Here is a 14,494-nt window from a genome sequence, read left to right as displayed (position 1 = left end):
TCAAAAAAGGTTTATCAACGAATTAATTTCACTAGATCTTGTTCGTCATTCTCACTAGTTACGCTAGCTCTATACCTTATAAATAGTGTATCGTAAAAAAGTGCACATACTGTCCGCCGATATGATTTCACTTCGGATAGCTCACGGTACCGATCAAGACACCGAGGCAACACTCTCACGACTCTCCCAAACCGACGGGCCCAAAAAAAAAAACGCTTCGTGCCACTAACATCCACCGTCTGGATGTGGCGTGCGTGAGAGCATCTTCACACTCAGGCAACAACTCGGTCGGTGAGAAAAGCGCTCCTTTCGCCAGAGCACAAGAGTCGCGTTACAACCGATCGACCGGCTCGCACATCAGTAGCGTTACAACCGTCGGCAAACGAACAAGCCCTTCCCGGAGGGGCACATACTTTGCCGAACAATCCGTTTCGAAGTGAAATCGTAATCCGTTGAATCGTAATCCATCTGGTGCAAACGAGGAAGATTGTATTTGTTGACCAGTTTTCCCCTGGCAAAGATGGGTGATGGATTTATCGTTTGATGTCTCCGGAATGATGGAATGTAGAAATACGATCGTTGTGTAGTTTATTAGAAATTCGTTAAATGCGCCAGCGAGCCAGGAGTGCATGTGTTCGCGGTTGGAATTTAAATAACGAATTTTCGGTGTCTGAATTCGAAATGGTGCAAATTCCACCAACATGACGTGATCAAAAACACATTCCAGTTGGGAGCTCAGCTCATGCAGTGTGGGAGTGATGGGAAGCAATCCGTTAACGTGAAAATAAATGTGTGGAAAAAGGGTAGAAATTTAGCCAAAGCAGGAAGCAGGAAAATAATTTTGAAGTTTAAAAGGAAGAAACGACTGTGCCGTTTGCAAAACACGCATATGTGCAGCTTTGTGTCAAATGATCCGATCCTCTCGTGGGTGTGTTTGTCTATTGTACGCTCCCCAAATAAACCCATCGAAAACGATTTTCCGTCCATAATTCCGATTTTCCACGAAACAGGACGGCTCCATCTCCATCTGGGCATCCTTTGAAAAGTGGCAAAGTGGTAACCTGTAAGTGTTCGGTTCAATAGAGAGAGCCTTCCCGGAAAATGGAAGAAAATGTCCGGTAATCCCGTGGCAACCGCACACCGCACCATTGACCCCGGTCTATGGATAAACCGAACGTGCAAGCTTTATTAATTAACTAGCAAAAGGATTACTAATTAGTGATTGACAAAGCAGAGCAGAAGACACGGGGAAAGAGCGAGAAAGCCCCATCCTTGCTGCAAAACAAACATCCCCGTGCTGCGATTGATTCCGAACCAAAGCTGGACAAGCCAAAAAGGTAAGAGCCTGGGGAAAACTTTAACACCGGTACCAGTTTCTCTTCCTTCCCGCGGAGGATTGATCCTTGCGTTCGCCATTTCAAGATCAATCATTGTGTCTGCATCGATGGGGAAGTGTTGGGAGAGGAAATTCTGTGTGAAAAGGGTCGAAAGGTTGGGTTTAAAGTTTTATGGGTCAGTTTCATCATTTGTGAAGCGTTTCATTTCATTAGCATAATTCGAGGATGGCGCACCATTTGCTGAGTGGTGGAAGCGGGACGGGAGGCTGTTGATTTGGGCGTAAAATGGCCACCCACCCGTGGGGGCATATTGTTTGAGAGGACTATGTAGCTGTTTCGAGGTGGGATGGCCGAATGGAAGCGGTGAAATATATTTTCCAGAGATTTTTATTGCTGTAGTTGTGGATGGTAATAGACGCCAGATACTGTTCACTGCGGTATCATAACATCAAAAAGACATAAATTCAAGCCCAAGTAGATAATTTAAATTTGCATAGTACCCCCTCTCTACAATGTGAGACAATTTGCAATGTATCTGTTTTCCGGAAATGGCGAGGTAAATTCCTTGTCATATGCAGCATGGCTGACTAGTGGAAATACGAGAAAATTACTCTTGGGACTGAGTAAAGGAATTGGATTACCTGGAACGTAGATTTACCTTGTGGTTGGGTTGGGATGCTGAAATGAATACGAAATTAGTATCAACCCTTTTGCCACTAGGATGTATTCCCTGCATCTACTGACCTACTTACTACACCGTCCTGTCTAGGAGAACCATGGTAGAAACCTTTAAGCGTGTTCTGACGCATGTTGAAACTCCATTTCCAAAGCCATTTGCCTTGAACATTAATTTATCTGTACCGAAACCGCATTTGTTTAATTGCTATTTATCCCTTTATTATCATTACGGTGGATGCATGCAAGTTTTATTTTAAGTAAGTGAATTACCCTCTGCTCTCTGCTGCTATGCGGTTTGGTTTTAATAATCTGTGTGGGAATGATTATTTCAAGTTATTTGTAATTTGTAAACGACATTACAAATCGTGGAACGAATCAAAACATTTAAAAATGTAAACACTCGTTAAAACTAACGAAAAGCACTTGAAAATTTAGTATATCAAAGTATTGAAATTTTTAACATTTCTTTCGTGTTCACAACCAAACGATAGATATGCCGGCTTTAAAATGTACGCTTGAATGAAAACCAAACATATTAAATATCACATATTGGTACTGCTAATGAGCATCTTAGTGGATTTGTGAAGAGCGGATCCTTCATCTTTCATTGTTTATGGACGGTGATGGAACATTGAACACACATGCAATCGAACTATTCTTCAGCACCGCCTACAAACAGCACACGTTTGCTACTTCTCGTGAGATTGTGTTGTTTTGTGTGTGTTTATAGCGCCTAAAAGCAGGTAATTTGTTACGCTTGCTGCTTAACTGCGTATGTGAACGTGTACAACGTGCACAAACAATATGGTGCAACTTGCATAACTTTAGGCGCTACACAACTAAATTTCTACATGTTAAACCATATTCATATCCATAATACACACCTACAACACATGGTAATGGGTATTGGCACCAGAGCAACATCAATCACAGCGTTGCAGCGAATGTTTTTTATTCAACACTCAGAAGCCGTGAAATTTAAGCAATAGACGTTATTTTCCATCCAAAATGGTGTTTGCTTGGTTTAGAAACACGTTTAATAAATCACCGCAGCTCAATTACAAATTACATTGCTAATCCGGGGTCGGGAATGTTCGGCACCACTTACAACCAAACACGCCACAGCGACGGGACCCGTGAACCGTGACAACGCATATCATATCTACACGAATCACGTGAACAAACCCAAGTGAATCCCCCACCAATTGGGACATGACGATTCGCACACAGTGCACAAAGATAATCGAGTTCGGTGTTGTGGCGTACCGGTTTGCGGTCGTAACCTCCATCACACTCCGGGTGTACCGGTGACAGGTGGTCCTGGGAGTCCTTCGCTGAAGTCTACACCCGACATCATTTATAATATGGGCGCATGGTTTTGTTTACCGAACGGCCTTTTGATGCTGTGATGTTTTTACGGTATTATTCGCCACAATTTCCTGCCAGGTCTGATGGCGGAACAATAAAAATGGTTTGGCACGGTGATACAGGACGCTACGTGATGTTAATTTTTAATGACACCAATGGAAATGTCACACGCCAATTCGCATTGTTTTTGAAGTTAATTACTTTTTTTGTTTAAATATATGAATAACAATCACTAGCTGTGTACGAAAATTTGTTGTATGAAACAATGTTCTGTCATTTTTGGACTCACGTAGGTGCTGTTACGCAGCATGATCCATGTTACCACTTGGGTATAGGTTCATTTATAACCGAAGCGTGTGCCCATCGCATGGATTGTACATGTTTTTATTGCATCCAGGAAGGAGCATGATGATAACAAAAAGAACTATCTTTTCCAAACGACAAAACTGATAACCTGGGAACAAAGAAAGCCCATCGCACCGGATGTCACCGAAAAGGTATATGCTTCTCCTGGGACACGGGTGAAAGCTGCAGGGCCATAAACATAGATTGAACGATCTTTTCTGTGGGACTCAGGCTCAGGATGTGTGCCCTGTGACACAGGAAGCGTACGCACGAAATAGCCGGATGACGGCTCGAGCAGAAGGGCCTAGGACAGAACAGTGAAACCTTTGTGCCAAAACTAATTTGCCATTTCGGTTGATTATATGAGTGGGTGATAAAAATATTCCCTTCCTAATTGATTTCCTTCGGTTTGAGCGTTTTTCTTTTCACGAAGCGCTCGATAAATCACGACACGTGATGGAGCAGAAACACACGCAACATAAAATGTCTTTGTTGCATCGAAGGACAAGGCTCCATTCCAGATCAGCCTCGGGATGAAATCGAAAAACCACTCGATCAAAGTCAGGCAGGCAAAAAAAATAAAATATAATAAACACAGCACACAGGAAAGAAACGAAACTCGAAGCATCTCCTTTTACAACGTTTGCTCCGGCTGGCCGTAGGCGCTCTGAAATCGTATTAGCGCTGCCGGAGATTTAATTACTGACCAGTATCTTTGCACCGCAGGAAGTAGGCCATTCTTTGAACTATTTCGAGATCAGTAAACTGCAGTGGGGGAGGAGTGGGAGGAGGTTAAAATCATATCATATCACCATCAGCCCAATATGGTTGGCGGTAAAGTTACGAGAACGCACAGCAGGCGGTTTTGTAATTTGATTTGAATTCATTCTTCCCTACCATATTATGCGAACGTTTTCCGTTGTTTTCTCGCTGTACACAATGTGGTCGGATGCACAAAGGAAAAAAAAATACTGAAGTTTTTTTTTATCATTTTTTCGCCGTTTTATGTTTGTTGGTCTTCAGTAAACATTTCCATTTGAAGCCATGGCTTGCGTGTATGGTAAAATGCATTGATGTACACAGAAGACCATGCAATTATCGAGAATTATGTCAAATCAAATCAAACGTTGAAGCCTGTGTAAGGGTTGAATAATTCTCTTTGTTAAGACACTAGACAAATTAACGTGCTAACACTAAAAAAATTAAAAAAAAAGTTTTAGCATTTAACTTTTAAAATGCTTGCAAAATCTTTTCTACCGATGTGTAGTTTTAAATTATGTAGGGCCATATCTTATAGATAGAGGCTAAAGATACAGTTTCAACAGGTTCATTGATTATTTCAATACAATAAAAGGCAACTTTTGAATTATATTTACCAATTATTTATGGTTGGTTGAGTAGAATGTACACGACAAACACTACAGTGTGTCTCTAAGTCAAATAATTTCCAAAATTCAATTCAATAATTTTAACAAAGGGCAATTGTGCTTTCGTTCTCCATTTTTGCAAAAAATACCCTTATTGAAAAGAGCATTTCTATTGTAAAAAGTTAATTTACGTAATTAATTATTCTCCCGTTTTCTTCATCTTAGATTAAGGCCTAAAACAGTTTATCAAAAAGCGTGGGAAAGTTTTGACAGTTTGATGATAAAGCTTCAATCGTTTCATCGCAACATGCATTGAGGTTTAAGTTGTGGTGCATGCAATGGTTTTAATGCATTTTCGGTCATTTTTACAACGTTTGGTCATAATTTGTTGTTTATTTTTTTTAAGAATATCAATAAAACATATAAATAAAGAGCAATTTATTGATTATAGCAAGCTCAGTGTCCAAAATAAGGACGAAATCTTGTGCAGCTCAAGAGGATCAAAGCCAAGAGGGTAGTTTCTAGATTGTGGTCGTTTTTAAGTGATGAATTACTGAAAACCACTGCTCCGCTCCATACCACGCCAAAATCATAATTGGCCCTTAAAAGTGTTTGGTTGTGTGAAAATGTTTGTAAACACTTTTTCATCTAACTGTCAAAAACCTTGTATGAAAATGGTGCACCAAAATCGAGCCATGCATCGACCTCTGTAATATATATATATACTGTGTTCATTATTTTTGTGCTGGCCATTACCGTTTGTTAAATATCACCCTTTTTTAATTTGTTGCCAAGATGTTTGGCATCTCTTACCATTTTGCTAAGAGTAGCACCGTTGGAAAATTAGCAATTTTCTAGCATCTAACCATAATTCTACCTTAAAATCATCGGTTTGATACAAAATATTAATTATTTAACGAATTCACATCAAAATTTACCATCATTTGATAAAAAATGTGCCTTTTTCTTTTCGTCCGTAATTTGTACAACTAACCATCGGTGTACCAAATATCGCAGTATACCATGGATGCTTTGCTTACAACTGTAGTTTTGGTCGTAGTTTACAAGTGAAGAAATCGGGTTTCTCGTTGTTATTTTCGCAATCTAAAGTGTAAGTATGAGTATTAAGAATGATTTACTTGTAAAGTGTTATTAAATGGAATCAGTTTCATCTATAAGTCTTATAAGTCTTGAATGTATTTGATACGAAATAGGCGAAATGTGAACGCCACTCGTCCTATTGGCAAGTGCGCTCCTCTGCGTCTAGTGCTGAAACGGTAGCTGGCTTCTGTATAGCTTCCAGGTGATGTGAAGGATTGTTAGGAGATACAGTCAGTCCAAAAAGTATTCGTCTAGCTGAATATTTTGCAGAAAAAGGCGAATTAGGGTTGCAATAGGCATGGCGTGGTAAAAATAATCATGGGGTTTGATAAAGGGACCATCAACACACATATACTGCTAAAAAATAACCATTAAAATCGTGCAATAGCAACCAAAACACATAAAAGCTAAAAAAAGTCCTTTGATGGGTGCGCAAAAAGTATTCGCCTATCAGGCTTTTGGCGTAATATGCTTAAGAAAACAAAGGTTATGGAATTAAAAAAATGTCCTGATCTTGTTTCTTATTGCATTTATGACTATTGGTGACTACTTGCACAACGCAAGAACTCATTTGAACCTTTAAAAAGACGTATTTTGACCCCTACATCCTACAAGCTTGTTCCAATTATTCTCTAGTAGAATGATTGCATTTCCGTGCCACATGGCCAAGTTCCATTGAAAAATTGGCATCTTATATCATATTGAGAGTGCATTAAATCATTTTCATCAGTTTGGTTTCAGCTGGTTTGGTGTTTCGGGCAAATGACAATGCTCTGTATGTTCTCCAGCTCGACCGGTCTTGAAACATGTGATACATTTTAAGTAAAAATCAGTCTCAGAACTGGGACTCAAAGTACTTAAAAAGTGCATTAATATGTTTCCTCATCTCGTCTCCTATCAATTTGAATCATTTTTATAGCTCCCCTTTCCTCAATGAGCCCTGGTATAATGACATCCTGGTGTTACCGTTAAACGAGATTTTGTTGCTGCATCTTAGTAGACTGTTTTCGCTATATTAGACGGCGGCCGTATGACCTTGACGAGTTATACTTGATTTAATATGTTAGTTCAGCCTAATTTCAAATGATTTTTTTTTTGAATTATTTTATTTGATTTGACCAGTTTTGGCCACTTTCTGCGTGTGGTATTATTCAAACAAAACATGTTTGTAACAACTCACCCATTCAAGGCATAACATGACCAGCTACAATGAAATGCAGTATGACCCATAAACCAAATGTGACCCATATCTTTTACTGTTCTTATTGGCCATCATAAAATGCACTGATTCCTTGGTAATATTTGATTTTTTGGACATTGAAACTGCTTCTTTCGTTAGATTTACCGTCAATGATGGCTGCTTACATGGCAGTTTGTCATACAATTAGTATCAGAAAATGACCAAACGCTGATCAAATGAAGGAACGAGGCCTCCCACACTTTTTGTAACCTTCAAAAATGGGTAGGATAGGTTATGCATAGGATTAAGATACGATTTTCGCCATCGTTCTCCATTCATTTAACTTCCCCGCCTGTAATGACTCTCTGACCACTTGAAGTGCAATTGAAACAACAGAATTGCATTAGTTTAGATGGAAGTAACTAGCTGATTGATAATAATAAATTTAGTCACGCCTGACGTAGTACTAGTTAGACGAATACTTTTTGCGCTCCCATCAAAGGACTTTTTTTAGCTTTTTATGTGTTTTGGTTGCTATTGCACGATTTTAATGGTTTTTTTTTAGCAATACGTGTATATTGATGGTCTTTTTATCAAACCTCTTCATTACTTTTACCGCCCCATGCCTGTTGCGGCCATAATTCGTTTCTTGCTGTAAAATATTCAGCTAGACGAATACTTTTTGGACTGACTGTATGAAGTGTGTCGAAAATAGTGTTGGGTAAATCTGATTCAGATTCAATCTCGAAAGAATCATGAATCTCGAAAGATTCTTGAATTTCAAAAGATTCATTTAACTCGAAACATTCACGAAGTTTTAGGGATCTCAAGAGATTCATACATCTCAAATGATTCATTGAGCTTGAGCTTCTTATTCTTCTTCGCGTAACAACTTACGTCATGCCAGCCTATACAGGCGAAACTTCTTGGCAAGTACTACGCAGTCGGATAGTTTGTTTTGCTACGGAGAGACGGTCCAAGCGAGGCTTGAACCCACGACGGGCATGTTGGGTTTGGGTGTTTTCATACTTATTTTGCTGCAATAGACTTGAATTTACTTTATTTGAGTTTAAAAAAAATGGCACAAAATGAATTTTGGTGTAAATATCCCCCAGGTTAGGGCTACTGCCACAATTGGTACAGCCATGGCGAATTGCTTGGAACACTGTAGCCATAGCTTGAGATGCAATTTTTTAAATTAAATGTTCTACAATTTCTCTAAAAATTGGGGCAACTTTCGTGTTCTACACATTTCAGGCTTCGAAAAAACATACCATATGTATCTTGAAGACTATAGCCATAATTGGTACACTTACCCTATTCATTACATAGGAATAGGAAAACCTTGTTATGCTATTCCTCAAAAAGTTTAAAGCTGAAAACACACAAAAATAATAATGATTATAAATAGCTCCTATGAGCTCCAAACAGCGTACGCATCCTCCTAACAGTCTTTTTGTTTCCGAAACACACTGTGCCTCACACACCAAACGCTGCACCATTTCACTCGCCACCGGCATAAAACGGTGCAGTTCGTTAAACGGTGCCCATAAAATCATACCGCGATCAAGCACTTTAAACGCTTTAAAAAGGCAAAATCCCCATTCGCTACACTTTGATAGACGATGAACGATGATTTTGCAACACTTTACTTCCATTCGCGTAAACAGGTACGATGGTGCGGAGGGAAGAGAGGACCGCACCAAACAAAAAAAGTTACTCAATTAAAACGGCAACAAGATGCAATTTGAACTTTTCCTAACACACGCTTTCCTAACATCCCGTAGCTTCAACACCGTTCCGCATCCGGAGCTGTCTAAACAAATCGTTAAATCCCCCATCTACGTGAACTCCTCGATTCACCAGTTCACACCTTGGCATTTTTATTTCGCCTTCCAGGAGGAAGGGGAAAACAACCCCAAACGCCTTACACCACGTGCTCTCACACAAGCTAGAGATACAATTTCCGAGGAATTGGAAGAAAGAGCAAGCAGATAGCGTGAGAGAACGTACGTATGGAGGGTTAGATAAACAGTGCAACTTTTTCGTTTCTAGTCGAAAATTTATAATTACAATCACTACCGGAAATGGAGTTCCGCTCGGAGCGGTTATACGTAGCCACACCCGGGCGAACGAGTGTCCATTGAATACAACAAAATGAAGTTGTGCTTCGTTAAGAAAAAAAGGAAATAGCAAAACAAAAGCCAACACCTTGCGTTTCGTTTGCGGTACCAAATTAATCTTCAGCAAGCAAAGGCAAAGGCTGCCAAGTAGGTTGGCTGTTAAAAGAAGTATTAATGTCCGCCCATTCCCTTCGCTTTCGCCTAGACCACACACAAACCCGAACGCCCAACACGTAAACAAAGGGATTAGTATCACGCGCGGCAGTAGTAGCACCTTCACCCTCCCTGTTCCGCACGCCTGCCCTTTGCGCCACTGGCTGGCGTCATCATTGCGCTAAACAGTTCGCGCGCCAATATCGAACGCGCGATGAATAAAACGCCCTGCCGGTTTGGTGGTTCGACTTTGCCTTGCCGGGTGAGTGTGTGTGTGTGTGTGTGTGTGTGGGGTGTCTCTGTTTGCACGTCTCGTTTGCACTGGCAATTTAATTAGACCAATTACGGAGGTCGGCAGCCTGATAAACAGCGGTGATGGTAGTACAACCAGCCGGTTGCCTGGACCACACGGAGCAGATCGGACCGCTTTGAGTTGACGCAAAAGGCTGAGCGGGTTTCGGTGTTTTGGATGGCTTTTTAAAAGCGCTGTTTAAATTTGCAAAGCAGATTACAGCAGCCCCCTGTGTTGTTTGCGGATGCTAATCTTCCTTGCATGCAGGAGGGAGACTTTTTTGGGGTGATTTTTGACATAAAGATTTACAACATTATTACGCTTTCGTTTTGCTGTTTCTGTTGGATTACGGTAAAATCGTTAAGCATTTATGCAAATCAAAGTACCTTGTTATTTTTTTACATTTGATTTAAATTCATACTTTTGCAACATTTTGCGTAAGCTTGCATGAAAATACATTTTGTAAAATTATGGCACCACTTTATGCTCCAACACAACTGCATCCGCTAAAGAGAAGCGATCGACATCGACCCGTGCTGTATCAAATGGAGCATTTCCCGTTTTTTTTTTATTAGCACATAAAAGGGAATTTTATGCACGGTCAGCAGTGCATTTGTCAAACAATCGCTACCTCCCTACGTTCGAAGGGCAGAAGAAGCCTCCCTGCTTCCGCCTGTCTGTGTATCAATAGCACTGCTTCCCCACAGTCTCTCCGACGGCCACAAAAAGGGGTCACCACAATTTGCAAAGAGCGTTTTACAATTACTTTGTACAATGTGTGTTTTCCGCTCGCGCGCACTGACTGTTGGCGGTTGATTGTTGGGATAAGCGGCAGCTGTGGTGCAGCGTATTTTAGTGCGCACTGGTATTGCGCTATGCTGCACTCCGGGTGGACTGTGTTTGGAGTGTGTGTGTGTGAGTGTGTGTGTGTGTGTGAGGAAGTGATTAAGTCGTGTGACATAGTGTTCTGCACCAATTATTTATTCTATTAGTAATGCCCGTTGTGTGTATTGGCTTGCTATTTATAGGAGACATTTGTTTATCGAGAAACTGCTTACAGGGTTTTTCATGATTTTTTCATGACACTACTTTTTTTGTAAATCGCCCAAGTTATTGGCATAATTTTTTTTGTTAACATTGTGTGAAACGCTCAATAACTGGGGAGACGAATTTCAGAAATTTCGGAATTCAACAATATTTGAAATACAAGCAAAAAAAAACATCGGGAACCCTGGATAAACCGAATATTAATTGTTGCAATTTGAAACCTTGTATCCTTGTATTTGAAGAGAAGCCTTTAAAGTTTTGTTTGTCATCTTTGTCACAGTGCATGCAAAATTACAGTGGTTTATACCTAGCTGAGTGAGTGGCAAAATAATGTAACGCTGTATGAGTAAGGTTAGGTCTCTGTGGGATTGCTGCACAAAAGGAAAGTACTTGTATTGAACCCCCATACCGGTTATTGGAGGACAATGCGCTTCTTTCGTAAGCGCTAAGGTTGATAGAACTGCCTGTGGAAGAGAAAACGCCTAAAAGTATGCAACTACAATGAATACGCAAAACGTGGAAAAATTTTACACATTTTTATTTCTTTATTTCTTTATTTAGTTTTTGTTAATATACACGAATTGCGGGTACATTGTTTCCGTTTTCAAGTAAGACTTTCAACAAAAGCCCTTTAATAGTATTGTTTTTTTTTTTTAATTTGTAGCATGCTGCATATTATTTACATTTATGAGCCATATTTCAGTAAAACACTCAACAAAGCAAGTGTTAATGATACACAAAACAAGAGTAAAACTTTTCTGTTCTCATAAAATATTCATAAAATATGGTAGCATCATTTACAGTACGTTATTTACACTCATACTGCTCCGTTTCACTCATTCTGCGCGGAGCGCACCCGATGGAGGCGCCTAATTATTCACCGCGCACGCCACGCGTATGCGTGCTGTTTTGCGCGACACACACAAAGGATTTTTGGATGTAATTCCACCACCCAGCCGAAAAGCAGCATGCTGTGACGGGAACATTGAATGTCGATTCAACTTCCTGGCGTGGAAATTCAATTGCACCCCTGGGGAGGGGTGGGTGGGTTATATTTAAATTCGCCTCTCTGCAAAATATCTGCTCCCAGTTGTGTAACTCCCCGTTACCATTCGCCCCGTACTGACCCCGAAGTTTATCTGCACGTAACAAAGCATAGCAATGGTAAAACCCATCTAAATGGACGAAACATAAGAAACTAAGCAGAAAAGCACTTTCCGTCACGTACCGTACCGGTTTTGTACCAAAATCAATTTCATCCCATCATGCAAAGATGGGCAGGGGGTGGGGGGGGGGGGGGCGGGATGTCTAAGGCTGAGTTTCACGGTATGGTATACGTTCGCTGCCAATTCTGCATCATTCATCTTTCACTCATACCAAACGGCAACTTCCAGCTGAACAAACTTTGTTTGCTGTGTCACATTTGTTTGCCAGACAGTTGGCCAGATCGTGGGTTTTTTTGTACCAAAAATTTTGTGTATGAGTCGTTACCGAATCCCGAGCAAAACGAAAGTGAAAAATTAATTTCAAAATTGGCCGGGTTACTTTTCTCATCACACGCTGTCGCGAGAAAGGGAGAGTACATTTGTTTTACATTAAATATTCACCGCACGTACCGCAGCGAGAGTTGTTGGGTGCAGTAGTTACTTCACAGTTGAATTGAAGCAACAAACTTGAAATGAAAATAAATCCTTCAATAAACAATTTCCCTTCAGGCAGGAGCGATACAAATGGCGGGGCGGGGAGGGGAGGAGGCACGCAAGCACAATGAACCATAAACGGGTCGCGCTGGACCGATTACATTGTTGTCTGTAACGCATTCCTGGCTGTTGCTTGATTGCTTGAGTTCACATACTTTTCTGCATTGATTTTGCCTTAAATTTCTATGAAAAGAAATGTGGGAAAAAAAGTTCAGCATTTTGAACTGTTCATTTGCTACTGTAACAAGACACTGCTACTGTTTCTTGCCAGCAAAGTATTTTTCTAAGCATACCAGAGAGGGATAATTTATACTAGGAATTGGATTGGAAAATGTAATTGAAACGATAAGCGCACGGGTCTCGCTTGAAAACAATAACGAGCAGCGCCACGAGCGCCAAAGCAAATATTTGTCTCATAGAAGGGAGCTAAAATACAAAAAAAGAGTTGAGCTGGTTTGTGGAAAATATTTCCTAGAGTGAAGAAGGAGGAAGTGGCTTACAACGATTTATGAACAATGTACGTACTCTTTGTTATAGAACTATCCTTTTGTAGCGTCAAAGGTCAACTAAAACTCGAATCAAATAAAACTCCTTTTTCATTTCTTGGTAGTGTATGCTACATTTAAACTTAAATGCTTGTAGCAAAATGAACATATATGAGCTTCCCGCACGACAAACTGCGATCAACTCAACGTCCCATTAAATCTAGGAAGCAACAAAGCATTTCCATCGCATCGCATATAATGCCGCAATAGTTGATGGTTTACATTAATATTTCGCTGAAATACAAATGTCCTCGGTTTTACAAACGACGTTCGTTGGCAATAGTGTTAGCCCGTCATGCAACTGACAGCGATTTGCGAGAGCTCGCACGTCATACAAGTTCTCCGCCCCAGAGCCCTCGCATTAAAGAGCTTGCGAGCCTTGGTAGTTTTTTCACCCCTAGTTTTAGCAGTTATAATTATAGCACCCCGAGAGCAGGCATAACATTGCAAATTATAGCTTACTAAACATCCTAAATTTTGAGATTTTATTTGGCAAAAATTCAAAAAAATTTGAAAAGTGATCTTTTCGACAAATAATACAGCAAAAAATAATTTGTGAATAAAAAGTAAATATTTTATTAAAATATCTTGAGATTTCGAACAGATGATACCACTTGCAACCCTCGCAATGTTTGATGGGAGGAAGAGACTGAAAATAGTTCGAGGAATCGTACTGGAAAATGGAACACTGGAACAATTTTAATAGCACCGGTTAGAAACGTTGTTATAGCCACAATTTCAAGCAAGAACGGTGCATACCGTAGAAGTTTACTTTCGTGTTGTGAAAATGAACGAAGGTAGTACATGTTTTTCTCGAAACCACGAATAAGTTTCAAACTTTCCGGCAAACTTTTTCCGCTTAGTGAAGCCTATTAAAGGAGTGCCCTTCGTGCACTATAACCTTTGTTAAGGCGAGATTTACAGCCAAAGTGGAGTAAAGAAAATAAGGGGTATAATTAAGATTGTTCTCCTTGTGATTGCATTAATCAAAGAAAGACTCAAGTAATGATTCATCCAGCTCATCGAGTCGAGCGTACACATTGGATTTAATGACAAGTATATGTGAAGGAAGGAAGAAAGAAAGTCTTGTCAGTCTTGTAGAATGTAAACTAAAACTTAACTTGAGTAATTTCCAGAGGGCTCGATCATCTTGACTAATACATTTTACAAATAAGACATTAAAAAAAGAGGAAGAGAAAGAGACGGGATAGAGCAATACATGGAGTAATAGAGTGAAGAGTTCAGCTGTAAAGCCTCT

General features: G+C 40.1%; 1 protein-coding gene across 1 annotated transcript in view; it reads left to right on the top strand.

The window, feature by feature from the left end:
• Window positions 1–348: 348 nt before the first annotated feature.
• LOC120958998 (RYamide receptor-like) overlaps window positions 349–14,494 on the top strand; it is a 30,305-nt gene continuing 16,159 nt past the window's right edge. Inside the window, exon 1 of the mRNA XM_040382110.2 lies at window positions 349–1,337. The gene's annotated coding sequence lies outside the window, so the exon portion shown is untranslated. The remainder of the gene's footprint in view (window positions 1,338–14,494) is intronic.

This window comes from Anopheles coluzzii, chromosome 3, assembly GCF_943734685.1.
Source record: "Anopheles coluzzii chromosome 3, AcolN3, whole genome shotgun sequence".
Lineage (NCBI taxonomy): Eukaryota > Metazoa > Arthropoda > Insecta > Diptera > Culicidae > Anopheles > Anopheles coluzzii.
Note: the sequence above shows the minus strand (reverse complement) of the source record. Positions and strands in the feature narration are given on the sequence as shown.